Here is a 25425-nt window from a genome sequence, read left to right on the forward strand (position 1 = left end):
AAGTTAGTAAAGAAATCAGGCATTTTGTGGAACGAATTAAAGGGAGGCTGATTTTTTTAAACCTGAAAGAAGGGTATTAGAAAAGCTTAAGTCCTAATTTTCGGGACACCAACCCCCTGGCAAAATCCGCCATTTTTTAAAACGCGAATTGGTCTATATCTCCCAAACTATTGGCTTGATCGAATAAGTTACTGAACCAAAATTGTAGGTAATATAAATATCTTTTCTTGTGCATGCACTGTTTTTCAGCGAGGACAACACTTTTTAGGTAATGTTGTTTTATTTTTTATTTTTTCTGTTTTTTTAATTTTTCTCAGTCTCTTTGATAGAAATATAATTTTGTAGCATCATTAAAGTTGTAGAACATCAAATTTACATAAATTTGGGATACTTTTGAAGATTATATGACTTTTCAAACCAAAGATACGGAACTTAAAGAGCAATCCCTCTCAATATTTTAAAAAATATACTAATATGTTTTTGCATAAGGTATGAAAAAAAGGCTAAATCGGGTACCTAATGTAAAAACAAGAAAAATATGATATGAGGGGGAGTTATTAAGGTGGGTAATGGTAAAACTTACAATATTGAGGTACACATATTTTGTTTTAAGTCAAACATCATACTTTTATGATGCTAAAAAATTGTGTTTCTATCTGTTTCTATCTTCTACTGAGAAAAATTAAAGATAAAAAAAACAGAAAAAAATAAAAAATTAAACAACATAACCTAAAAAGTGATATCCTCGCTGAAAAACAGTGCATGCACAAGAAAAGATATTTATATTAACTACAATTTTGGTTCAGTAACTTATTCGATCAAGCCAATAGTTTGGGAGATATAGACCAATTCGCGTTTTAAAAAATGGCGGATTTTGCCAGGGGGTTGGTGCCCCGAAAACCAGGACTTAAGCTTTTCTAATACCCTTCTTTCAGATTTGAAAAAATCAGCCTCACTTTAATTCGTTCCACAAAATGCCTGATTTCTTTACTAATTTTCCTGTACTTAGACTATAGTTTTCAATTCAATAACTTTCGACTCATACATCGCAGGACTTTCAAAAATATACCAAATTATTGGAAATTTGATATTCTATAACTTTTACTGTTTAAAAAATTATGTAACTAGTACTGGGATTGTTATAATCTTAAGAAAACCAAAAAAAAAATATATTAAAACAACATAACCTTAAAACTATTGCCCGCTGGGAAAAATAATGTACTACAAAGAAAAAGATAATTAAATTTCCAAGAACTTTGGTCTGACAACCATTTCTATAGGACTCATAGTTTTGGAGATATAGAGTGATTCGCGTTTTCCAAAATGGCGGATTTCGCCAGGGGGGTGGCGTCCCGAAAACCAGGACTTAAGCTTTTCTAATACCCCTTTTTCAGATTTGAAAAATTCAGCCGTCCTGTATTTCGTTCCACAAAGTGCCTGTTTTTTTACTAACTTTCCTGTACTATTATGAAAACTTAAATTGAATTTGATTCAACGACGATTTTTTCGAAAAAGTTCTTTTATTTGAGGAAATTTCAAACTATTTTTCAAAGAGATTCAAATCAAATTTTGTACACATTTTGATTTGTATTTGTTTGAGAAATGATTTTATTATTTTTACGCTCTACTGACCACATTTGAGGCGAGTAATTACATACGAAGACAGTCAGTTTGTTTATTCGTTCTTGTTGATTCTCATGAAATCGTGTAACCAAAATTTATATAATATGAAAAATGCAGTCATCGAAGTTTTGCGACCGAACTTGACAACGGCTTACACACCCAACGTTATGTTTTCTTGACTAAGTTTATGAAGAGCTTTGAGCTTTTAGGTTTTCTTTAAGGCACATTTAACGATTTGATTCAATGACTCCATGTTCATTACATTTTACTTCGATTTCCAGAAAACTTTAAACAAAAACTTTGATGACGTAATATTTCAACTGTCACTTAAGTCTGCTCAACCTTGAAATCAGAATACTTTTAAATTCCTCCTACCATCATCATCAACTTCAACTGTGGCGATATAAAAATTAAATACAAATTTAAAAAGACCAAAACAACAGCCCCAAAACTTCTTTTCGCTTAAAATGTTCACTCAAAATCATCGCATATCGCAGTGAAGGCGAGAGTGGAGGATTCACCTCAACGAAAGAAACAAACTTTGGCATAAAAATAAATGCCTTCGTCGTCATCAATAATAATTTAATCAACAACTGCGAACTTCAAGTTATAATATGGTTGGTTCGGTTCGGTTGGTGGTTTGACCTTCAAGTCAGTTCCAGAAATACGACTTTATGGTTTGCTTGCTTGCTTGCTTATGGTCAGCCACACCAACCCGCGATGGTAATATGCGTTCAATATTGTCGGCGTCGTCGGTCTGTGGTTGAGCTTAAATTGGCCTAGCCTTTAGCTGATATTGGTTGCTTCTTAGCTCTTTGAGAGAAAAAGAAGAAGATTATTTGACATTTCAGTGCGGATTCTTGTTTTTTGCATTTTTTTGTTTCTACTTCTTCTTTTCTTTTGGTTACCAACTTTAACCATAATCATTTCACGCGTGGTTGTGGAAGCTGCTAAGCTGAAGCCCTCGAATCCAGTTGACCTCTAAAAACCATAAAAAGTCTGTTTATGAACTGGACAAACTAGTGACAGAGAAGACCACAACTATTTCCCTGATGCGGGTTTAACTTGAAGACTCATAAATCTTTCGAAAGTCAGCAGGCAGGCAATGCATTTGAGCGTGCGATGATGATGATGACGATTATCGGATCGGAATCCGATCCCCCGAAATGAATGATGGGGGAAAAGGAATAATCTTTTTTTTATTTTTCCGTCAGGCTCTCTTCGATTCGATTATTATGCATCAAGCTTCAGATCGCGCAGAGCGAATAAAGTTGTTAATAAAAAATTAAAAAAAAAAAAAAAATGCGTGTGTGTGTCACAGTTTTGGGACGCGCCGACCTAGATTTTGTATCTATTTTAAGATGAAAAGGAGAAGGTGTGGTGAAAAGGGGTTGTCTGGGGACGCTACTGCTGGGCTGGGTGTGTTTTTTTTTTTTTTGACATGGCGATTGAATTATAGTTTTTTTTTTAAGAATCCAAATAGTTGACAAGTAGAGAGGATTTGTGACAAGAGTGTCGATGACGGGTGCGTGTGGATTTGGTTGGTTGAGCATACGAATTGCGTTGTTGTTGATGATGATTGGGAAATGTTGACACTTTAGAAAAGACACTACCTATAGGCCTTCAGAAGGTCTTGGTATTTTTCAATTAGGACCGTTTTTTTTGTTTTTTTTTTTGTTTCTTGTAAACTAGGTGTGTTGTGTTGAGTGACATTAACACAGAAATGTTGCCTTTTACAAATTCTATCAGAAATAGGATTTAAACAAAATTCCTCAAAAAAACAATTAAGCTACAACATTTTCTGATAATCTTCTTTTTTTTTCGTTTCAGATTTTTTCTTCTTTTGATGTTCTTAGCAAAGTAAGTCTTAATAACTTTTCATAGAAACTTAAAAGGCAAAACAAATATCTGGTTTCTAATCGTTCATGGTCAAATCACCACACATATCTTCTTCGCGTTCTTCTGTTTTTTTTTTTTTTTTCTCTAATTTAGCCTTGAATAGATGAGAAACTTAAGTCTAGGAAATGAACTTTTAAAATGCTAATTTACTAAAGAAGCAGTTATAAATGAACGAAAAATTGTAGGTATTTTAAATGATGAGACTTGTTCTTTAAGGAGATAAAAATATAAAAACTTCTTTAATGTGATATAATTTATTGAATGAACTTTAAGGTTGAATTAATATGGTTGATGATTTTAATTATAATTTAATTTTTGCAATATTCTTTATGAGATTTATATGATTTAAGATGATGAAGAAAAGTGAATTGAGTTTTTTTTTGTGCAAAGGTAAGCCATGCGCAGACAATTGCAAACTAGCAAATATTGGCCTAACCCTGATGTCATGGAAAAACTCGAATAGAGCAATTTGAATGATGTTATGATGTGCCTTCAAACCTTTATATGCTAATTTTAAAAATAGTTTGGAACTTTTTTCTGAAATTCGCGACTGTATTTGTGATTCAGAAATGAAAATCGCAAAGCTTGCGATATATTTAAGAGGAACTTGCAGCACTTTGCGAACAAAATGTTGGCAAGAAGTCAAATATATCACGCTCGCAAATTGTCGCAAGTAATTTAAGAAAATTGGCTTCAAAAATTTGCGAAGAATAGAATTTTGTAAGCAATTTATGAGAGTAAACTTCACATTGCAAGGTGAATGTGAATTTTTCTCAATGTGAACTTTTAAGGCCAGTTTTCAATAATTTTAAAGAAAAATTATTTTTTGAATCGTGTGGAAAAATTGTTTGTAAAATAAATTATTTATGATGCTACTTTTTAGTTCAGTTAAACCGTTGCAAATGTTCGCAAATTATTTAAACATTTTAAATGAGTGTTTATAAATGATTTCCGAGAGTTTTTGTACTAGCTACTCAGTTGCTTACATTTGCGAATCCACGTAAAAAGGTATTTACAAAATTGTTGGCTTATTTCAAATATTTGTGACTATCGAAATTAGCATGGCTATATTTTAAGTAAATGGTGAAGAGGCCTTTAGGGTCTCACAGGATCTATTATTCAAAAGCCGCGGTGGTACGCACTTTATTATTTATTCTCTCCATTTCTTTTTTCTTAAACTGCTTATTTTGAAAAAAAAAAACTCTACTTTCTGTATTGGATACCTAAATTTATCCATTGTTTATCGTATGTTTAGTTGTTTGAGTTGATTATATGACGAAAAAATGGATATTCGAATATTTATACTTGCTAAACTGTTGATTTTCTCGGCTTACGAAGTTCGCAAGCTTGCTATTTATCACAAATAATTTGGATCAATGTTGCTACAAGTTCTAAAAAGTCACAAAATCATCAGCAAATAGTTTGCCACTGTTTGCGAACTATTGCGAAAACATGTTCGGACGATTTGCCTGCATGGCACATATTAATTTTGTCAAAAATTTTGGAATGGTGCTCATAAATCTGCATTGGCATCAAATTTTATCAACTTAAAAACAATATTTTGGCCATAAGACAGTGTGAATAATAATTTTAAAGAAAACAATTAAAATAAGTGCCGTTTCAGTTATATTTTGTAAAATGAAAACAAGAATAGTAAACCATGTTGGTTATCTTCCATCAAGAAGTATCAAAAAATTTCACATTGCACCTGAAGGAAATATTGCATCTAAAATAATTATAGGTAGGCAATTTTGTTGACCGTCATGTAATTGCAATGTTTACTTTTTCAGTGAAAATTTCGCTCAAGACTTTTTTTTTAGGCAACTTAGATTTCAGAAACGACTAGCCAATTCTTAATTGACTTCACCGTCAAATGCCAAACAAACTTTTTAATTCTTTTTTTTTATCAGTCTGCGTATTTTTATTTGTAATTTTTATTTAAACATTCTCAGACAAAATAAATATTATGAATATGTATGTAGTTAAATTTCATGGTCAAAATATAAATTCCGTTAACAAAAAAAAAAAAAAAAATGAGAAAAAAACTCTCAAAATGACAAGCACACATCAGTTCAGATCACATTTTGTCTCTCTAAATCCAACAAAAAATAAAATAAACACAAAAAAAAAGCTGTTCAAATATATTCAATTGAAATCTATCATAAAAAAGTGAATAACCGATTAAGCTGCTATAAAAAAATAAACACTAACCAAAAAAAAAAAGACAACAAATCAACAACAATCTATATACTCTCCAACCCGATGACGTCCCTCAATCTATTTAATCTCATCATCATCATTCTCCCTTGGTTATCACTTCCGCTACAGCTCTTCTACACCGCCTCTATCACAGAATTGCCAATTATCACAGAGATATTCAATTAATTTGTCCAAATTACACTAAAAAAAAAAAAATTATTTGTGTCAGTAATAGCTCTTGGTCGCTACGCCTTTTCAAACATTCCCTTTTCATTCGCTCTTTTTTTTTTTGTTGTATTTTCATTTTGATCTAATTTCCGTGAAAAAAAAAATCAAAAAAATAATAGATAAAGAGAAGAATTGTTAAAAATACACACAAAGCTTAACGTTTAATTTATCTAAATTTGTTAATTTTCCAATTCAGCGAACCACCACAACTCACCACGTTTTTTCGTTTCTTTTTTGTTGTTGATGATTGTTGATATTTTTTTTGACGTTTTAGACTCAATGGTGACCATCTATCTCACTCTCTTTGTTTGTATTTTGATTACGGTTTATGGTTTGTGAGCATTTTGAATATATTTTTGGACTCTGGTCATAGAAATAATGCGTAATCTATCTGAATGTCTATCAATGGGCCTCGCATTGTGCGCCATTTATAGATTTTTTTTTCTTTATTCAACTCCCCAAACCTATACACTTTCAATTTCGATGGTATTTTTTAGTTTGACCAACTGACCATTTGAACATGATAACAAGCCAATTCTTTTTCTATTCATTTTGGCATCGTTTTCGTAGTTTTTTTTTTCTATCTTTTGTCTATGTATTCTTGTTTTATTGCTTTTTTTTTATTTTTCGTTTTTTTTTTTTTTTGTTTTTTGCTTTGCTGTTTGTTTTACTAATCACAGCCTCTGGCTCATTATGTATGGATGATGGACAGGCATGGCTGGTTGTAGGTGAAGGTTAAACGCGTTTACTTGACTAGAATTTTAGTAAAAAAAAAAAAAAAACAAAAGAGAAAAAAAATTAAACGTTGTTTTCCCTTTCTTTCTGTCTGTCGAAAAAAAAAACAGAATTTGGGAAAAAAACAGTTCATACACATTTTTTTGTTAAACATGGTAAACAAGAAAATTTTGACCAAGTATTTATTTTGAGCAGCAATGTCATATTGACGTATGATCTGTCATCTGTCAGTTTGTCCTTTCTTTCCAGGGATGGCTGTTTTTTTTTTTTTTTTTTTTTGTAAATAAATGTGCAATTAATATTTTGTTAATTTTGTTGACAGAAAGAAAAAAAAATAACAACAAAACAAAATTAACATCTTCTTATTCTTTTATTGTTTTGTTCAATTATATTTTCTGTGTTTAGGGTATGACTCGAATTGTTAATGAAAAAATAAAAAAAAAGTTTAATTTTGATTAAATGATTATGACACTATGGTTGATGTTTCGGTGAATTATTTCTGTTTTTTTTTTATTGTATAATTTTTTCTTTTTCTTTTTCGTTTTGTATTTTTTTTTTTTTTTTTTTAACTGGTAGCAAGCACTTGTTGACGGTGATGATTATAGTGATGATGGTTTTTTGAGGTTACACAGAGGTTTTTTTTTAAGTTTTAAGTTATAGGCCGTGTTGTGATGTATTGTTGATGTTGATGGCCATAAGGGCACGTGCTAAGTAGGAGAAAGTGACAGATGGTTTTTTAACGAGGTTATTTATGGAATTTATTTGTATAGGGATTTTCAATGCAATTTATTTTTTAGTCATCAATATAATAAAAGAGAGTTATTCATATGATTTTTTTTGGGGCACAGGGTTAATATAAAATAATTTTATATTATTTTTATTAAAGTGCTAAATGATGTCGTACATAATTTTTGACGGCTACTGGAGATACATTGAAGTTTTTTTTTTAATTGTTTCCTGATGATAAATGTGTCTGCTGACCTTGATTGTGGTTTTTACAGACGTCTTCTAAAAATATACATACCAACTACTTATTATTATTTTTATTGTTTCAAGTAGGTATAGGAACTTTGCAAATTACTTGTCTATTAAGTGCATGAAGTAATAACATTTTTTTTTAATAACAACTTTCAGTTAAACATCATTTCTTATAACATTGAGATTTGAGGTTTTAATAAGCACGTGGGTTGCAGTTTTTTTTTTTTTCTAAGGAAAAGGTTTTTGTATCTTAGAGAATTATTCTTCAAGTTTTGCTGTCTTGGAATTTTTTAAAAGTTATGGGTGTGTTTGTACCTAAGGAATTGGAATATTAAATTTTTCAGTGCAATAGAAAATATTGCTTAAGATACATCAAAAGAAACTTTTGAATAAAGTCAAGGTATTGTTATCACATTTTAAATGATTTTCACATCAAGCTTTTTCATTGTAAAAAGTATTTATGTTTGTTTTAAATGCAGGTTTCCAACAAAAAAATCAATTGCTGAAAAAAAAAAACAAAATGGCAGCTTCTGTCGTAGGAAAATAAAAAAAAAAATGTTTAAATTAAAAAAGTGCCTTATATCAGCCTTGTTTTTCTCACATCACTCCCATGAAAGTACAAACTTACCTGGAGCCTTTATCATCACTTCTATATGATAGTTGACGTCTTTTTTATAATCAAAAGCTAAAGGTCCCAATTTAATAACAGCATCATGTTTAAGGATTACCTACTTGTTATTAGAGGCGCAAAACTGCCTCGCGTAACAAGTGACATTACAATGGTGACAAGTAGGTAATGACCACTAGCTACTGCCATTGTTTAAAATTGGATTTCTATAACATGGGCCTTATTACCCGACAGTGAATATAACCTCCATCTTCCTTTTCTAGTAATGAAAAAAGTATGCAATAAATTTACTGCACTAAAAGGCTGTAAGATCTTGCTTATGCTCTTCGAAATTTCTATTGACTAATTCTTTTAGAGAAGCTACACATATAAACAAACCAATTTGACTTTAGTCACTTTGGATGATTCTCACCCTTTCCTTAAGCTCTGCCCATAAATTCTCAATATAAGGGCTAGGCAATGGGCTGGCCAGTCCTCATACAATTTCTCTAAGAAATTCAGAAGATTACACGCAATTTGGCATCGAGCGTTAGAACATGACTCGCTATCTTTGGTCAACCCATCAACCGTATGTAAATGATCAAATTAAAGTCGAGCTTGAAGGTGCATTGGAGTCACTGCACCTTCGTTTAAGGTTCTTTCCTCTTAATTAGCTAAGATATTCATAGACATGAACTCCAGTTAAAAGACGAATTCGTAGAGAAGTCATTACGAATAACCTTTAATCTCTCTCAGTGTTGCAGCACAGACATTCAGTTATTGGCTTTCGTTCACTTTCTTCGGTTTCCCTAAGCCGTCTTTACATTTTTTTTAAAGCAAGAAGAGCTCAAATGAAGCTACGGCTATTTGCATTGTATGGAAACTTGTTGGTTCACTGTGGTGTATGTGTAACAATTTATTGTTGTTAATCAAATAATGTATACAGCTGGTTCTTGTGAATCATAAATTAATGCCTGTGCATTTTACGTAATAATTTTCTAGACCATTTCCAAAATTAAGTTGTTTTAAAATTAAACTACTTTATTCGAATCAAGCGCCACGTGTAGGACTCTGTTAACAGCCACTTGCGAGTAACTCATTGTTAAATGTTTGTGGGGAAAATCCTACTGACTTAAAAAAAAACTTGTACCTGTAAATATCTCATTTCTCATGAACGAAAAATCCTATAAAAATGTATGTGGCGCATATTTGGTGGCTTGGTTGCCAAGAAGGGTAAAAAGTGAAGAGGAACATAAGGGCTTGAAAATCTGCGGAAATTTTAAGACCTTATTGATAGACTCAATAAGTGTGAGTGAGGTGCTGGGCACCTGTTAGTTGCCACGTCAATGATATTCCTTGATTAATAATCTTCGAAGATCTAAGACCTTAAGATTTTCTTAAATACTGACGATAAAGTGAAGTATAATAATCTAATAAGAATACCTAAAACTTTTAAAATTCCCTCCAAAAATATCAAACTCACAAAATGACTTTCCATTTAAAATTCCAAAGTCATTATTCTCATGTGAACAAAAAAAAAAAAAAAAAAAAAACAAAACAACCGAACCACAAATATGCAAGCCAATTAAAGATCTACACCTTACAAAGTCACAATGCAATGCTTCAAGGATGAGAACCATTAATTGGCAAAGCTAAAAGCACCACCACCGCCGCCACCACTATCGTTGTCGTTGGTCGTTGTCGTCTACTCCACCCAAATAGACGCGCAATAATTGCTAACAGATCATCGCAATTAATAGTGGAACAGTGTCTAGTGCAAAATAAGATAAAAGTTCTTATTTTGTTCTGAATTTTATCCAAATTCAGATACAATAGCTATACTTTTATATGTTTTTGCCTGTTTGTTCCATCAGCATGTTTTCTAAAGTACTCATCTGATTTTAACCAAACTTCACAATGTAATAGATTACAGTCGGAGGATGAACATAGTCTATCTTTTTTCCAATTTTCATACTGTTCTACCCCACTGTCCGGCTCAACCACGGTTACAACTTTACCCTCCAAACTCCCCCGCTATCGATACCTATATTTAATTGCAGCAATTCATTTTTTTAATTAAAAATAAAGTTAACCAAACCACGGAAACACATTAAGAGAATATTTCATGCGGAGGAGGTAAGAAAAAAAAAATTAAAAAATTGGCTTTTGTCATAGGAATACCTCAGATTTAAAAAGTCACAGACGCAAACGTACATAAGTTATTCGTCAAAACCTCGTAAGTCATCGTTGTTGTCGTTATGATCGTCGTCGTTTCAGTGAGACATTTGGTTCCGTGTCCGTCAGAAGCAAATTCAAGGAGAGAACAATCAACCATCAATGTCGAAGATGACAAATCGAGACCTGGAATCCTAATTAGTCACAAGTCACAAGCTCCACAAGTCAACTTGTAATTTTTTATTCATATTTTGTTTTGTTTTTTTTTTTTTGTTGCCACTGGCTGTCTTGGTTTATTATGTTTATGTGTGTTCCTTTGGACGTCTGATGGTGGTGGCTGGCTCCCCAATGATGTACTAGGTGATTGTGGGCGCGTGCTCATAAGACCCCAGGCTCGATTTACCTTATAAATGGTTTTGATTTATTTGTACTTTTTTTTTTCGTTTCTTATCGAAATAAAAAGACAGAACTCAAGAATGCATTTGGAATTCTTGATGCGAACTTCGTCCGTCGTTGTCCGTCGTCAATCGTCAAAATCAATAATAAAGACGACTTCGACGACAATCCGAGGTAATTTAAGAATCAGTTCTGATACCTATACCATTTTGGATGAGGAGGAATGCGTTTTTGTCGATATATGACATCGCCATCGACATTCAAATGCGCGTTGCGGTGTGCTCCTAAGTGCTACCAAAGAACGCAGTCTCTCGCAACTCGCAGCTCAACAACATTATAAAGTTACACTGCGGCACTGGCAAGCTTGGATTGGAGCTCTGGCCATCTAAGTTAGTGCAAATTGAGACGAGGCTTCTGGCCTGGAATACTAATGGCCGAGACTGTTCTTCGGAACCAATTCACCTTCGCAAGCTTGGCTGCGAGAACTCGTCGAGAACTTTGCCGACGACGATAAAATGCCTTGCTTATAGATGTTTTGTGATTTGTGTTTGGTGTTCAAGTCGTCTCGCGCGCGATGCATTTGGAACTGGTGCTGGCGAATCAATTAAAAAAAAGCTGAATTTTTTATTTCATTTTGCTGAATTCTAAAGCAGCACCTCTAATCGTGTTCTTTGTTTGTTTGTTTAGACGAGACGAGGAAATCGAATTGGGTTGGGTTTTTGTGTTCTCTCGAGCTACTTAAGATTTTTTGCAGGTTGTTGATGGTTTGGGGCGGATTTTTCAAATTTGGTGGCATGTGTCAGATATGGCAGTCAATACCAGGTAGATATATGTGATGCATCGCCATCTGATGCAGTATGCGGATGATTTTGTGTGTCGCGCCACAATGATGCATAAAATGTCTCCACAATTAATCACTCTATTGGATCTGGTACAAAAAATATACAAACTTCGATTTGACTAATTTATGCAGACTCTGAGACTTATTATTTTGCATTGCATATTGTAGTTATATTTTTTGTAAGCTAAGCCAAATGATGTATGCACAATCGCGTACTCGGCGGGGAGGCTGTTATGACTGACTGCATAAGGACGTGACATTAAAGCCAAAAGATCTTAATTGCGCGACGAAAGACCGCGAGAGCTTATAACTATTGTTCGTTTGTTTGATTTTTTTAAAATCTTATCGTGCGTCTTTGGTGGCTATGGCGGCAGTTACAGACATAAAAACATACAAAACAAAACAAAAAAATGAAAAGTAACTTTTGACGCATGGACATGGTCAATTTTGGGATGATGCTGTTAGACATGGTGTTTTACGTTGTTAGACATTTGTTTGGTTTTTTTTTTGTTTTTTGTTTGTTAGACGATTTTGAGAGATTTATGATACCTTAGTGAAACTGAGTAAATGGACCTCAGCTACCAACAATAACTTGCAGAAGATGAGAAAAGGTTTCGTAAAACAAGATGCTTAGCCATCAGCCGAATTGACAAAGTGCTGCGAAGACCTCGCTTTCAGATACTCAAGATGAAATTAATCATAGCACATCATCATCAGATATCACTTCATATTTCTAGCCCTCTTTACAAGCTTCAGTTTTCTAGTATTCGCAACATGTTCCTAATGGTTACTTACAAGAGTGTTAGAATTAAGGAGTTTTTTAATGAAAACTATGCAAAGTAAATTTGCAAAATTTTTGCGAAAAGAGACCTGAACAGATGTTCCACAATTACCTTTACTGATTTCTATTGATTTCCACTACGCTTTTGCTGTTGGGCTTTATAAGATTTTAACTGACTGATATATAAGGAGTACAAAAGATTATAGTATTCGTCATAAAATTGAAATAAATTATTGCAAAGTAACCCACTCCATATCGTGGGCACAAAGCCATAACCACGAATCTGCAAAATTTTTGTTTTGAGAAAAACGCCTTCAAAGTTTTGCAAACTCATTTAATCTTATGGAAACTCGTGAATTGATAGTTTAGGCATCTAGGGTTCTAGGCAACAGATTTTGGATTGGGATTTGGGATCGACGCAGTGAATAGAAGGACCGATAACAAGTAAAATGAGTCACTGTAATGCCTCGAATGCAGATTCGCCATTTTGGCGTTGGTTGTGTCGACGATATTATCGTTAAGTTAAGACAGAAAAGTCTATCCATCTTCAATATTGATATTCATAGTTTGGAGTTGATTTTCGCCTTATATACAAACCATTAACGTTACACGTTAGACTTTTAAAAAATTTCATAGAAATTTTAAACCATATTACCCATAACTTTTTCCTCTTATGACTGAAATCTTTCATAACTAGGTAATCAAGTGCACCTTAAACAACCTAAAACTTGGTGATACCGATATCGCTTCATACTTATGTATATTATAATTTTACCTTTTATTAATATATGGTTATATTTACATTTATTACATTTATTTTCGTAGATTTCTTAAATTTTTGATTCTGAAATTTCCTATTTTTAAGATGCAGAGGTAAGAAATATCTCACAAGAATGGGCTCTACAAATCTTTATTTAGGTCATGAGTTTAAAAATCCAACATTTATTCCTATTTCGTGACTCAAAATAATGACACATAAATATTTCACAAGAAAAAGTCAACACAAGAAATAATAATCGATTTAATTATTACATAATGCCCAGCAAATACAAAACCAACAAGATTGTTATATATTTTCCACTCTGCATCTTTCTATATTTATTATCTAACAAAGAACAAGAACAAAAAAAAAAAAACCCTTATCATCTTGATAATAACACAGAAAAGATGCCTCTCTACTATGTATTCCAATTCCAAATTCCAATTTTCATCTTTGTCAATGTCATTATATTCCAAATGTAGGTACCTCTATTTATTATAATGAACAAAACTGAATAATAACAACAACGACGACGTTGATAACACACAAATTTGTTTAGAGCTAAATCCATCATCACAAAAAAAAAAAAAAAAAAAAATGTGGTAAACATTTTGCAAAAAAAATTTCATTCCACACAACAGAATAACAAGATCTTTACAACAATCACTCAAGCTTTCAATTATCCATTAGAAAACAAAAAAAATTAGAAAAAAAAAATGCAAGATGTGAAGAAAGAAAACAATACAAATAAAAGTCTTCCCAGCATGCACTTTTGTATAGAATCTTCACGTTTTCTTCCTCTCTCCACTTATCACCATCAAACCATCATATTTAGTTATATACCGAGACCTCTACCAAACCAAACGACTTGCTAAAAACTTACGAAAAACACTCTTAATTCCCTTTGTACCGCGCGCGACACAGTAAAATTCCATCTAACACCCAAAGCTAGCCACCACCACCATCAACCCCAACCCCCTTAACGGCGTCGGCAAGTCGCCGCCATTATTCGCCACCAAACTCAAGCCCAACCACACCACACATTATACACAGAAAGTTCTCTCCAAAAAAAAAATAACAAAAACTTACAAATTGTACCCGAAGGAGAAAAAAATAATGTGTGCTAGTTGTTGTTGATGCCCACATTTTTAGCTTAGCACAGCGCACTGCACGAATGCACTGCTGCTTCATCTAAAAACATCATCACTGCTGCTGCTGATATCAAGCTTCAAGGTCAGCATTCTCCGGCATGCTTTACTCGATGCGATCCTCCTCCGTCGTGTCGTCTTCCACCCTCTCTCTCTCTCGCTGGCTACTAGACCCGCGCTGCGCTACTGCCTTCTTCCGCTTTAGGTTTTCTTTTACGACAATAGCTTGCTTGCTTGCTGCTGCTTAGCTTTCAAGACCTTCCCTTTAGCCCTCTAACCCCCTCCTCAAAAAAAAACTAAACTTAACTATCAAGAATTTTCTTACTGCCCTCGGCCGACTGACTGCAAGGGGTTTAAAAAAAAAGTCGAGAAAAAAACGTACCGAAGCGAATGCACCGAACCAAACCAAACCGAAACCAAATCGATCGTGCTGTGCCGCTGCTGCCGTTGAGGAAGAAGAGAAAAGAAAACTTGTGCATATTACACTTTTATACTTCTCCTGCTTTGTTTGTTTGTTGCCTCCTCTGCCTATGCAAAGTATCTATACTTTTTTTTGTGTACTTACACTCTTCTACATTTGTATCTGTAAATTTTCTTTTGAATTTTCTACCACGATCACCACCAACAGTTCTCGTGGGGCGGTACGACAACGGCAGCAGCAGTACGTTGGGCCAGCAACGCGATCGCCGCAGACTTCCTTTTTAGTTGGATCGCTGCCACAATCACAAGTGCAAGTCCACAGAAGTCTCAGTGAAACCTACCAGCAGCAGCAGCGGTTTATTGTATCAGCTTCAGTACTCTACTCTAAAAAACAGCCCCTCTTTGAGAGAAGCCCGAACTTTAGTCCGAACGAAGTACAAATACGCTTTGACGTGTCGGTCGTTCTCGTTGATCGTCGTTGTTTGATCGTTGTTTGTCGATCTCCGGTCGTCGCGTGTTTTTTGTTTTTGTTTCGTTCTGTGTTAAGTTTTTCCAAGCATTTCCAATCCCGCGCATTACAATCATCATCAACATCATCATCGTGCACGAAAGCTTCTTCATCGAGGCACAGAGCGCTAGTGATCTTCCTCCACCAGCAGCAAGCAGTGTTTTTTTTTCTCGCTGTAAGTTATTATTATTTTTTAATCTTTTTTTTTTTTTTTTGTATATTATTACTGGGGTTGAAAACAGAGAGGGGGTGTAACGAAGTCGTAAAATATAGAAAAAAAAAAAAGCTTCACAAAGTTGTCGTGTTCGGTAGAAATAATAACAACAATATAACAATGTGACCTCGAAATATTGCTCGTCATCGTTTGGCGTCGTTGTTGTCGTTCGTATATATATAGTTGCTGTGTGTGCTCCAAAAGGGGTGGAATAATGCAACTTAAAGAAGAAGAACAACAACACAATATTGAGAGAATTCTTTCTATTATCATCTCGCTCTCTCTCTCTCTCTCAATTTTGTTTTTCCTCTCTTTCTCTTTTTTCTTTCTTTTTTTCAAAACATACCAGCACGTAAGATTGTAAGACAGAACGAAAAAAAAAATACAATTTCCAAAGTAGTTTTCTAGCAATAGATTCCAATCTTTTCATATGCCTCTTCAGGGCTGGATTATGGGATAGAGGGCCCTCGGGTGACGTAACTTCAAAGCCCATTGTTTCTTCGAAATTTTTGTTTTATTTTAGTGAGGTAGTTAATTTTGAAAGTCGGTTGACCTGCTTTTTTCCTGGTAAATGGTATGGTTTGCGAACTATTTCTTCGTTGATTGTTCGAACAATATTCGTTATCAGGGTTTCCATTTCGAAAAAGTACCCCGAACCAGAATTTCGTTATTGAGAGAGAATCTTCAAAGATATTTCCGTTCTTGTTCTTCATAGAGTCACGGATAACTGGGTTGTTTCCGGACTTGTCCGTTAAAGAGAAGTTGAAGCCCCTTCAAGATTCGGCAGCTGTACCCAATGACTGATCCTAAAAGCTGGTCCGTTGTTTCAACCTTCACTCCCTCATGTTCTTAGGTCCATTTTCTTCACTCGGAGTTGAACAAAACTTGAGAATTTTTATATTAAAAATTCTCAAGTTATGTTCAACTCCGAGTGAAGAAAATGGACCTTAATCATTTCAAAGAACTTATTGCATTTTGCGCTCTCAGATTTTATAGTGATGTTTTTTTGTTAATGTGGTTCTAAAAAAAAAAGAAGCAACTCATGAAAGGCCAAGGCTTTGTGGCTTACAACTCTCAAACAATTCTATGAACCCGTAACTATTTTGCTAAAATATAGGGGACTTACAGTTTTCTGGTTTGAAAGGTAACATGTCACTTCCTCGCAAAAGGCAGTATACCTGAAAAAAGTATTGGTGGTACATCTGGCTGTCTCCGAGGAACGCTAAGATATTTATTCACGAAGCCTTAAATGCCTCAATCATTAAAAGTGCTGCCTAGTTACTTGGTTAATTTATAAGTTTTTTAGTGTCATGTGTCAATGTAAGGTTCTAGCACTTTTCACCTACCTGGCTACTCATATCCTTTTAGTGCCTTATCTTTCATGAAAAGCCTTATTTTTTTTTATTTAGAGTTCTACTTTGGCAATTTTGTGTTTCATTTTCGGACGTAATTGTCAGTTATAGTTTGTTGTTTGATTTTCAAAGTGCTTTACATAAAAGTCCAAGCTTGTCCTGAGTATAATTCCAAACTTTATACACTTAACGATTGAATAGTAATTTTCGGAAGAATTAATGGAAAATATTATTTTGATAGTCTTCAATCCAATCGACAATTTCTAAAAGCATCATAACTCTTCAGCGTGAAATTGATAAAAGGTATTGGGCGTTAAAGATGTCTGGTAAAACATTTTTTTGTAAACGGCTCTGACTTTAGTAGAGATCAAAACTATCAAAGGAAGTAGCGAAAGCACCTGTTATTGATGCAGAAGAGCAAGAAGTAATGATATTTGGAAAGAGCTTCTGCTGATGCGAGAGATCTTTACTGTCTTCGTAACTGTGTTTTTGAGAAGAAGATCCTAGTGTTGCAAAAGGTCATTACTGTCTTCGGTAGCATTTTTAAGGGAGTTAGCTTAATGATGAAAATCTCTGATACAGAAAATCAGTAATTCTTCGGAAGAATTTTAACTGGAAGTAGGTATTTGTTGTTTAAGACACCTAATAAGTACTTCTTCAGAACCTCAGACTTCATTGCCGTCTTCAGGAAGTCTTTTTAATGGAAGAAGCAGTTGTTTTGGCAAGATATAGTAACTTCTTCATAAACTTCCTTTTGTGAATAAAATGTTGTTGGTGAAGAGGATCATTACTTCTTCCGAAACGTCTGCTTTTTTTTTTGTGTCGTTATTGCTCACAGCTTTGGTTTCTTTTCTCCAATTATTCAGATTAGTTTACTGCAGTTTGTGGTATGGAATGTATTTCGGTAAAATAATAGTTAGTCCCTCTCTAAAATTCGGCTAAACTTTTACATTAAAGTGAAAATACTAGCGCCTACCAAAAGGGCCTTGGCATGGATTTGCTTATGGTGCTAGTTTATGAGTGTTTCTTTTTTGCTTAGTCATAACACAAGTATTTTAAAATTTATAGAATAAAGATCTGAATAACTTTAAACAGCTTTTAACTTCTTTGCTTAGAAGAAATGGAAAACAATCGCAAAAACTACACAGAATTAATATGTTTTTAGTTTTTGTTTACTCAAACCCAAATTTTAACGAAATATAATTTATCTAGACATTGGGACCCCAAATTTAATGCATGGGCCCTTCATAATAACACACTTTGCCTTTTATTCAATCCACCCCAGTAATTTTTTTCTCTGTTCTTCTCAGCCTCTATATAACTTTAGCCCCTATATTACTCGTATATGAAGCAAAAAAAAAAAATCATCTTCTCTCGTCATCACCTACTTTTTTTAGGCTTATTTATCTCAAGACTAGAATAAGAGTAGGTACTTATTACATCTAATGCAGTCGAATACATCATCTTTTTTTCTTTCTTTTTCTTCTTAGAGAATTCTCTCTAACCAATTTTAACCCACAAAGATATACAAAATACAAATAAAAAAAATAAAAGATGATGATGAAGACGAACAAAAGATACTTCTTTTTTATCTGCAACAGATATTATTTATTTGTTGTATATTTGCATATGTTTTTTTCATAAAAAGTAATCTGGTATAAATTTTGCTTCCTCAAAAATATGCGATGTTGTTGTTAGGAGCAGATTCTGAGGAAGAAAAAATCAGGTCGAGGATTTGGAAGGGTGGTGGGGATGCTTGGTGCTTTCGGGGGAGTCTATATACACACACACATTTACACACAAATGTATAATCATAAAAACACTTCATCACCGTGGAAAATCGTTTATATTTGACTCGGTTCGGGTCTTTTAATTTTTACTTTTACAGGAAAGATATTTATTTTGACGTTTTTTGTTTGATATTTTTCACCTGTTTTGAAAACGTTCTAGCGTGTCAATCATTTTTCATATAATAATTAAGTTGCAGCTCATAAAGTATAGAGAAGCGAATTCAAGTCTTCAAGGTATAGGTACCTTTTTGTCGTGACTCTTTTTTCTTTGCTATTTTGTGAATTTTTTTTAAATAAATTTAATTAATAATAATTTTTCTGCTACTGCATAGAAAGAGACAGAAAGTATATGCATGTTCAGGGCATAAATTCAAGTGTATATTGAAAGACCTTATCGCCATTTGGTTTCCGTGTACTTCCTCATTACTGAGTGCAATCAAGTGTGCAATACAAAAAAAACGCACCTTAAAGCTATTTAGTCTCGCATCTTTTTCTTCGAGAAGATATTTTTTTTTTTTTGTTTCTTGTTTCGAAATGAAAAATGTCACAGATTTTTTTTTTGTATTTTTTTTTTTTTTTTGTGAGGAGCTTACAAGTTTTCTCCTTCGATCTTAAAAAAAAAATAAACAAGCAAATATTATTATTAATGCTTGTGCACGTCTTTAAGAGGTGGGGTGGGCTATAGGGGTATTCTATAGGCTTGAATTTTTATAGGTTTTTTTACATCAGTCAGAGAGTTGACAGAGAAAACATTTTGTGTGCATTCTTTAGGGCGACCAACAACAACAACGACAAATAGTGTGTGACGTTGAAATATTTATCCATGATGATGTTGGTGATGAAATCTTTAAGATGAATTTTTTTTATTTTTATTTAAAAGCTCAAACATTGGAAAGCATTAATTTTCTTTTTTTATTTTTAAAATACTTTAAAATATTAGGGATTTTCCAACTAATAATTCTAGGAATGATTTTTCGTTTCGTTTTGGAAATTTTGTTGTTTTTGCAAAATACATTACACCACGCGATTCTAAGAAAAGTCTTTTCGATTAGAAAAGTCAGTCGAGGTTAAGAATGATAACATCTTCACTCTTAGCCTTTTTTTTTCTATTCATCGTCTTCATTAAAATAATGTAAGTGTATTTTGCTAAAAACACACTATAGTATCTATAAGTTTTGTAGCCTAGTTTTGTGGTGAAATAATAATTATTGTAATTATCAGTTCTTGAGAAAATTGTTATAAGCTTAGTCATATAGTCACGTCTATATTTGATGGAGGAATGGCGTTTTACAAAACAACTATCTTTCAGATTCTATTTTTCTCAGAATTAGAACCAGAAAACAAGAATATAAGACTGATGTTGCAAAAGTCTAAAAGTCCAAAATGAATATCTACTTGAGGTATTTTGTCTGTCACATATTGGGTGTGACACAAAATATAGATGGGTCATTGCAAATTATTACATTTCATTATTTTAAAACTTTAGCACCTTATTTATGACTTTTTCTCGTTTGCATAGTAAAAATCTAATTCGGTTTGTCATGATATATGGAACTGGGATGTAGCGGGTGTGACATTAAAAAATGACGAACTTTATATGAGTTTTTCTATTCTTTTGCACATTTGAGAATTCTCAAATAAATAAAAAGCACTTAATTGAGTCAAGAGTATAGTAAAACATGAAATTTGTGTCACACCCAAAACTCCATGGAGTTGTAAGTCATTTTTGACTTGCGTTTATACATATTTTAGACATGATCTTAAGGTTTAACTAAGTTTTCTGTTAAAACTAATTTTAATATTGTTTGAACTCAAAACTATTTTGTAACGAAAAGTTAAAAAAATAATGTAATATCATTTATTTTAATAACAACTAAGTTAAGGTATCAAGAGGTGATACAAAATTTGCAGGAATAGTATAGAAACAGAACAGAATATGAACTTATACTGTACCTTGAAGTACACCTAAATTAAATATCTTTCGTGTCAATTAGACAATGACTCATTTTTAATTTAATCTTGTTGTTCGCTGTGTCACAAAACAAACAGACGCTTTGTCACATCAACAAACATCTTTGTTATAAAAGGGCTCTTTCTTATTGCAATGGCTGAAATGTTTTGTAAACCACTCAACTGCTGTTGACATCCCTTTCTATAACTTTAAAGTAGCCCGACAAAAATATGTTTTAGTTAAAAAAAAAACCGTTTCAGGTGCTACACTAATATAATTATTGACAGCAGTAGCAGTATTATAGTGCTAAAGGCATAGAAACAAAAAACTAATTAAAATCATCAATGTTAGTATGAGATTCTGAATTGATGGTATTCGAACCTCACGTTGGGCGCCATTTGGTTAATAAAATTAAATGCAATTGTCTCTTTTTGGGTACATATTTATTTTGTTAACTGCTATCACAAAATCAAAAAAATTTGTCTCCCATTCCAAAACTTGCCCAATCCATAGATATAGGAAAGAATTCTCGACATAAATGCACACAAAACCACTCAATTAAGTTCCGCTAAATTATTTCATTTGAAACAAAAAAAAACTATTGCTTGTCATTTCAATAAAAATGTCACATTCTTTCAAAATAAGTCGTCAAAACAGCACTTCTACGCGATTGTCACGTTCATCGATGCAATCGAAATCAGTGCTTTGTCAAAAAAAATTTGATGGCACTCGATATCTTCGAAAAAAAAAAAAAACTTTAGCGACAGGTTGATCGTTGCCATTGCGTTGTTTTGCATAAATATTTGGTATGAATATTTGTGTTTTTCTTATCGAAGGTGGTCTCTTCTGAATATTACTCATCGAGATCGATTGCCATACAAAACTGCATGGAATTTATAATTGATTTGGTTTTTTTTGGGACTTTTTTTTCATACAAAAAAAGTCAAACATCAATCAATGATCTCACCATCAATTCAAGCCTAAAAAGACGCTTGTAATGCTGGACTCAAAAAATTTATAAAATAAAAATATTAAAAAAAATTCCAAATGATTCATAAGGCGTGTGCATACGCAAATTGCAGATATATTGTTTTATTTTTAATTTTGGCGAAAAAAAAAAATATCAACCTATCTAGAAACAAAGAATTTTAACAACCCAAAAAAAGAGTGTCATTGTACGCGACTTTGTTTTAAATGCTACTGACACCTTATTGTTAAACAATAAGAACAAAAAAATTATGAGATAAAAAAAGTAAAACGAACGTGTCTATTTTGTACTTGAAACATTTCCGAACTTAACACCACAACAAACTAATTGGAGATAGAAAAAGTCATAACCATCAATTTGTCATGTATTTGAGTAATTAAGCCAACTATTGTACCGAACATTTGTCACGAATTATAGCGAAATAGAGAAAGAATTTGGTGTTTCTTTTGTTTGGAGAAAAGGTGTGTGCTACTGTATTGGATACTGCAGCTGATTCTACATTAGATATGACCACATTTCTTGGAGAAGAAACAAACAGAAGGAAACAATTTCTAAAAAAAATATATGTCATCAAAAGATGTTTCATAATTAAAATTCAATCAAGCTCTTTTGATGTCTTTTTAAAGTTTAAAAAAAGTAAAAGAAGTGGAGTACCACAGGGTTCCATTTTATCACCAGATCTCTTTTTTAAAATTTTTGAAAATACCAGTACAAGTTACTTTTTTTTATAAATTTCTTAATTTTATTTTTAAACAAAACAAGAGAAAAGACTGACGAAAAAAATGTTTTAAAGGATTTTCTGTATTAAAAATCTGACACTTTTCTTTTCTCCGTTTAATATTCAACCACATCGAACCAGTGTGTGTTACAAGTAACATATTTCCATTATGCTTAAAATACTGCCCTCAAATAGCCCGCGAAATGCCTATTTTACACATTATTTATGTAGGTTTGTTATAAGTCAATAAAAAATAAAAAAAAAAAAATACTCTTTACTTACTGCCGTCTGTCGCGTCGTTATGTCATGATTGTTTCACTTTCTCGCATCGTTTATGCCACTTCACACAAAATGTCAATATACCAAACATAAAAAAAAAGGATTTCAATTGATACACCATAAGGGTCGTTGCGTCAAAAATAAAAGTGATAGCCTTTGAAAAATAAATAAACAAACAACCCAACCAAAACATCAAACATGTAAAAAGTGTGTGTTTTTGTGTGTACATTAAAGGGTCATCAATTTAATTTATGCGGTAAAACGAATGGCTTGTACTTCATGCTTAGAAATTAAGAACCAAAATACCCTTTGATTTTTTTCATATAAAATAATGAGACAAGAAGTATAAAAAGTTAAAGGGAGTGTTAAGGTATTATTTGACACATATTTTGGTTGGTTGGTTTTGAACACAGTTTGAACAAAGTTTGACCTGTATTTGAGGAAAAAAAGTATTTAGCGCCATTGAGAATTCTGTAGTTTCACCAATAACAAATGGCGCCCAATGCGGGGTTTTAACCTCTTAAAACCGTTTGTAGAAACAAAATCTCCTGCTTTATTTGAAATTTCTAAAATGATGTTTAATGCGCATTTATTGCAGATATAATATACCCCATCATAAAAATCTAGCTTCATCTTAGTTAATAGCGCCCAACGCAAGGATTAAAAGTCTGTGATCCATATAAAGATTAAACAAAAAACTCATGTTCAAGTCCATTGCATTTCTTAAGTCACATCGTATGTTAATTTTAAGAAAAGAATACGAGTCCAACAGAGAATTCTTCCATTCATTCTAACAAATGGCGCCCAACGTGTTGTTGGTATATACCCTACAATCCAGAATGTTATCAATTAGCTTATCTTTTTGCTTAAAACTTTTGTTAAATAAGCCCTTGAGTGCATTTTAAGAAAGAAGAAAGTCCAAGAGAGAAAATTGTTTTTTTTTTTATAAATGGCGCCTAACGCATGTCTCAAAACATTGCTATTCAGAAATAAATTAATAATCTTATGATCGATTTTAATGCTTTTGTTTACAGATATCTGATGAGTATTTTATGAAGAAATTATAAAACTCAACAGATATATCTGATTTCATTTTAACAAATGGCGCCCAATGTGGGATTCAAACATATCCAAGTAGGGAATTATTTTAGTAAAGGCTGATGTGTATTTTAGGTAAAAGTTTTATGGCCCAATAGAAAAATCTTGTAAATTAAATAAATGGCGCCCAACGCGAGGTTAAAAGAACTTTTTATCCAAAGAAAAATCTTATATTCAACTTCGTTATTACTAATGTGCTTCTACACTGAGGGAAAAAAGAAATTGAAGTTGAAACGTCTTTATTTTTAAGGTGAACTACTTTGATTTATGTGGCTTTAAAATAGGTTACCATCAAAAACTAACGTTTTTTCCACGTTGATTTTAAAATGTTTATCTTCAACGGAAAATCATTTCGAATGATAGTTAAATCAATGTGGGTTTCATTGATTTTATGTTGTTTTATGATGGCTTTTCCCTCAGTGTAGGAAAACACTGTACAGCACAACTAATAAATTTGGACTTCATTTTACCAAATGGCGCCCGACGCGGTGTTCAAAGAATCTCTGAATGTTTAATCACGCTTAACAAATATTGTCTCATTTCGTTATTTAGATTCTCAATCATAATCTAATGAATTTATTTGTGGTCTACGTTGGGCGCCATTTTATAAAATAGGCAAAAAGTTATTATGAAGGAGAAATTGATTTGAGTGAAAATAAATAAATAAAAACAAATCATTGCCCTAACTGTCTGCCTGTCAAATCAATTTACAGAAGTTATGCCCTTCAATTCTTTTTATAATCAAATTATTGTCACTGTTTAAGCCAACATTATGATTAAAACTCACACTTATCGTAGAGTTTTCTATATTTGTTCACGAGTTGCGGGTGTTGGCTAACTTATTAATAAAAATGTTATAATTTATTTGACCATGAAAAAATGTGCATGCGGTAGCTATAAAACCAGACATTAAAGCAGTTAAAAACGCAACCATAAACAAAAACCTATAATAAGTGTCACCCATCTCTAGCCCAAAACCCCCCCCAATCCAACTGCATAAAAACCAATACTCACCCCCTTGCCATCGTCAATTTTTTCTTAGTGGCTATAGAGACTGATGCGGTATTAGTGTTGGTGTTATAAAAATAACAAGTGAATTACAATAATATCTCGCCTCTCATCATGTTAATTAAAATATGCGCCAATAACACCAACAAACTATAAACTATGATAAGTAGTACTTTATAGTATATCACTATGAGTACAATGCCATTAACAGGAGACTCACCCACTTTACTCCTCGTACGTTTTTTTTTTTCCGTGCCGTGTCGTCGTAGTACGTATATACTCTCAAACGACAACGACAAAGTCATAATGCAGCAGCAGCGGCAACAGTTTGGTGTGCAAGCAGACGCGCGGCGCGTGTAATTGATATTCATAGCGAGTTTCTGTGTATGATATGTCGCATGTCTGTCATGTGAAGTATACTCTGGGACTCTCCAAGTCAGTCCATGCGGAGAAGCCCCCAGAATGTTTGAAGTGGTGCTGATTGTGTGTCGTAGAGTAGAGTCTTCGTCGTATAGTAGTCATTTCGTAACTTTAACCCAATTTTTTTTTTTTTTTTAGTTTTTTTTTTTTGTCAAAAAATTTGACTGCTGATTGTTGAAGTATGCTAGAGATGCTGGTACTTCAGAAATGTAACCTTCCAACCATATATCATCATCATGTTTTCTGTTTTCTGTATTTTTTTTTTTTTCTTGAAGCAGCGGCTTCCTTTTCTCTTTTCATGTAATTTTT

The 25425-nt window shown here is 32.9% G+C and overlaps 1 long non-coding RNA gene across 1 annotated transcript; it reads left to right on the forward strand.

Moving 5' to 3' along the window:
* The first annotated feature begins 20058 nt into the window (after positions 1-20058).
* Positions 20059-21686, forward strand: LOC129905552 (uncharacterized). Its single transcript, XR_008770616.1, has 2 exons — positions 20059-21372; positions 21442-21686. It is a non-coding gene; the product is annotated as an uncharacterized LOC129905552 (long non-coding RNA).
* The last annotated feature ends 3739 nt before the right edge of the window (positions 21687-25425 follow it).

This window comes from Episyrphus balteatus, chromosome 1 (genome assembly GCF_945859705.1).
Source record: "Episyrphus balteatus chromosome 1, idEpiBalt1.1, whole genome shotgun sequence".
NCBI classification, from domain to species: Eukaryota; Metazoa; Arthropoda; class Insecta; order Diptera; family Syrphidae; genus Episyrphus; species Episyrphus balteatus.